A 4,298-nucleotide genomic window follows, 5' to 3' on the forward strand; every position below is an offset into this window, starting at 1 on the left:
TTTTTTTTTTCTCTTTTGATTTTTTTTCTCACTCTTGTTTTTTTTTTCTCACTCTATTTTTTTTCTCACTCTCAAAATTTTTTTTGTTACTCTCGATTTCTTTCTTGCTAATGCTCTTGCTTGTGGTGTGAATGAAATAAGAAAGGAAGGTGTGGTATATATAGAGAAATTTGGCGACTGAAAAACGACTGTAAAACGACTCTGATGTGACTCAAACTAACAGTCGCAACAAAACAAAGCTTACCAACCCCACAAACGAAAAAAACGTGTTTCTTTTTGGCCGACATGTTTGCGACTCACCTCAATAGTCGCTTAGTAGTCGCCAAATATCCGACTAACTAATTTAGTCGTATTTTAGTAGCCAAATTAACGACTCGCCGCAGTAGTCACCATGTAGTCGCCAATTTAGCTACTGTTTGCTGACAAAATTACTTTCTTGTCTTTCAGTCGTAAAATAGTCGCTAATTAACGACTACTGAACCAACTATTCATTTCAGTCGGTAAAAAACGACTAATTTACGACTAAGTTTTAGCAGTTGTAAAGTAGTAGTTAAACAGTCGGTATATAGTCACTAAATTTGGCGACTACGAGTTTAGTCGCCAATCGTAGTCGTAAATTGCCTGTTTTCTTGTAGTGGAACAAAATTTTAATTACCCAATTACAAGTTCTTACTTTCATAAAGTACAAAATCTATTCTTAAAAAATTTAAAAACCTCACAATAACAACCTTACCGTTGGAGAAGCTCTTGAGCTTTCAACTTCGCAAGATGAATCGCGTGGACCGCGTGGTGTTAGGAGTCCTTGATCGGAGCAACTCTTCTGCTGATGTCCTTGGGAGTTATGATGATTGGGGCGAGTCTTCTACTATTAATCATATCACATCTAGTGTTTCCTAACTGGAGACAATCTTACTTGCATCTTTCTTTTTTTGTTCAAGACATTCTTACTTATTTAAGTAAGTAACATTCTTCCGGTCTTACCTATATCTTTTGGTTTGACACTCGTTTTTATTCTCATGAAAAAGATATATAATATCTTATCTATATCTTACCTTAATTGCAATATAAGAAAATCATTAACCTACCAGTTCCAGACTATCATTAGAATTTACTCCACTGTAATTAAGAAGAATCATAGTTAGATAAGTTTTTGTACATTTGGAACAAAGTTTTGTTGTAATCATCGAGCGTTTACAAAAAAAGTTATGTTACACTTTGTTTTATTGCCTTATAATACTTAGCTATTAGTCTTTTTCATTCTAAATTTTTGCAGATATCAAAACGTTTACCGATATGCTTCGCCTGGCATTACAAGGTGAATACATTTCGTTTGCTGTTAACTAGATTTATACGTGGATTCTGAGTCACACAGTGTATAATAATGAGAGTTTTTCCTTTTGATTTTGTAAAGGTACCTTATTTGATAGTAGCCTTGGAGATGAATTCAGGAAAGAAGATGTTCAAGATGATTTCGATGACGAATGGTCAGACACAACATCTCGAGTCTCGACGCAGACGCGGACGTCACGAGTATTCTGAACCTTACCATTATGATAAACCACATCCCAAAAAACCGAACTATGAAGCGGATAAACCGAAAGAGCTGAAAAAAGCCGAACCTCACAGTTATTTTGATTATTTACCTTACCACTGTGCACCTGACCCCAAAGAATCGGAAAATTGTGAACCTTTCAATCATCCCAAAAAACTAACTCATGGAGCGGATAAACCCAAATATCCGGCATTTGCCCCACCACCACCGCGGGAAAAACCCAGACCGCCGGAGAAACCCAAAGAACCGGAAAAACCCAGACCGCCGGAGAAACCCTACAAATTTGTGGATACATACAACAAGACAAAAACTTTCGATTTGACAGACCAAACTGGAGACAGCGATTCCAACTAATCAACTTGTAGTTGAGACGAAAGCAGTGGATCGTGATGAGCAAGATATTTTTTACTCTTTCATTTAATTTCTTCAGTTATTTAAGTAGACTTTCTCAAAAGTTAGAAGTCGATCACCACTTTACGTTATTCCTTTTTACTCGTGAGTTCATGATTCCAACTTTGTTTCCTTGTATATTGTATATTGCTACTTCTATTCAACGTAAGCCAATTAGTATCAATAGCGTTATTTCATATATATTCCCAATTACTTCATGTACCGTTTTAGTTAGGAAATCACATCTTTTTTACTCTTTTCTCTTAATGTAATGTAATCTCTTGACAAAAACCTTTTAACCTACATGGCATCAAATCAGACTATATGAATTATGCGGCCACTCTCCTCTTCATCTTCTTGCATTTCTGTTTCCTTTCTTGTTTGCCATGACTGCTGCCTCCTACCAGGTTTGTTTATTATATGAATTTGTCTATGAGATTACAAGTTTAGTTATGAAATAATGAAATTCTATGATTAATCATTTGACAGATGATAAATCTTATTTGTGTTACATGTTTAAGAAATGGTGTTTAATTGTTGCATTTCATATTTCCGTTGTCTCATCAATTACTTTCGATCTTTAAATTATCATGTGACCCATTACACTATATTATGTAAGTTCAATCGTTATTCCTTTGCATTTTATCTATAAGTCTGACAAAAATCTATCTTTTTGCTTTAGCTAGAAAACAACTCTCCTAAATCTTAGTGTACCTTTAGTCCCTGTGAATTTGACTCTCAATATAATACGGCACAATTCATCATGCTCTTGCGATAAATGTCATCTCCAATGCAAAGAGACTCTCATGATCTCTCAACATTATTTTAGATATAAAATTTGTTTGTTTTTAAGTTTAGAGACCCTTTAATATCAATAAAATTTAGATGCCTCCAATGGTAGAAACCACATGGGTTTCTTTAAAATTTTAAATAAAAAAATTGAAAGCCAACATTGACACTAAAACCGAAACTGAAACTGAAACTCATTCATTAATAAGAAACATACAACCGATCAAAGGAAACAACATCATTCAAGCCATTAAAAACACAAACAGAAACTGAAATAAGAACAACATTCAAGACCATTAAAGAAACAGAAACTGAAATTGAAACAAACAAACAGTTCAGCGAACTGTCAAAGCCATTTCCCCTTGCTAAGCCAACATGTTATTAGCTTCTCTTTCAAAGCCATTTCCATCTCAGTGAGCGGCTCTGTTTTTGCAAGTAGACTGTCAAGCAATTTCTGCTTGCTAAGCTTCTCTTTCACTGCCAAGTCCTTTTGCTTTATCTCCCACATGCTCTGAAACTCGAAAAGAGCCTTCCCTTCTTCTACATAAAACAAGGAAGCATCGATCACCAATTGCATAAGTATGATGTAGACAGAAGTAAATGTAAAAAGAAGACAGTAAATAGTGAATACCTAATCCATATCTAACCATGACAAAGTAATTTCACACATACATAAACAAAGTAATGTCAGAAAAATTTCACACAATTTCAAAGTAATTTCACACATACATAAACTAAGTTATTTCACACAATTTTCAGAAAAAATGAACGATGAGGAAATCAATACAGGACTTGGGCAGAAAAACAATTTTAAGTTGTTGAGAGTTACCTCAAATCAGCCTGTTTAGGTAGCAGAAGAGGACTCGGAGACTTGAGCTGGTTGTCAAGGAAAGGCATGATGAGTACACATCTCCACAAACGCTTCTCTAGCTGGATTCGATCTGTAAAACACTTTCTGAAACACATAAAGCACCCTGTACGTAGGCAAGTATGTCTTATTCCCATTTCTCCAAGTATTTTCTCAATATTATCTCATTAACCAAAGCAAGAGCAATAAACCACAAAATTAAACACAAATACACAACAAATTCTCAATGTTCTAAAAATATTTTCAAAATTCTCACATTTTGTCTAAAATCCTAAACTTGCCAAATTTCAATGGGAATCAAACCAATTATAATTCATAACTCTAAGGCAATAGAACTTCGAATCAATAAAATTGAGCAAGAATTAAGAGAGCTGTGTGTGTTTGAAGAAATTCGCAAGAGAGAAGGAAAGATAAAGAAATCGACCACTTGATCGATCAAGTTGGGTCTTACCTGTTGCCAAAACACACATATAAGACTTTAGTATTATTCACTAAACCCAGACGACGGATGAGGCAAATCGCTGGGTTTATCTTCTTCGATTTCGCTTTAACCGTTTGTCGAGCAAGAGAGAAAGAGATAGAAAGTCGAGGAAAAGAAAGGAAAAAAAAATCTCTTTTGTCTAAAATTTTAACCAATCACAATACGCCACGTATGCGTTTCTTACCATCTCTAAAATCTCTCTTTTCAGAGACGACTCT

General features: G+C 34.7%; 1 long non-coding RNA gene across 3 annotated transcripts; it reads right to left on the reverse strand.

Annotated features, from left to right (window-relative positions):
• LOC104780316 lies at nucleotides 2,902-4,298 on the reverse strand. 3 transcript variants are annotated; one of them, XR_766694.2, is made up of 3 exons: nucleotides 4,051-4,298; nucleotides 3,561-3,705; nucleotides 2,902-3,271 (listed from the first exon to the last, which is right to left on the reverse strand). It is a non-coding gene; the product is annotated as an uncharacterized LOC104780316 (long non-coding RNA). The 3 variants fall into 3 exon arrangements; XR_766696.2 differs by having other exon boundaries at nucleotides 3,561-3,686; nucleotides 4,051-4,295; XR_766695.2 differs by having other exon boundaries at nucleotides 3,561-3,672; nucleotides 4,051-4,291.

The sequence above is a fragment of the Camelina sativa genome, chromosome 4 (genome assembly GCF_000633955.1).
Source record: "Camelina sativa cultivar DH55 chromosome 4, Cs, whole genome shotgun sequence".
NCBI classification, from domain to species: Eukaryota; Viridiplantae; Streptophyta; class Magnoliopsida; order Brassicales; family Brassicaceae; genus Camelina; species Camelina sativa.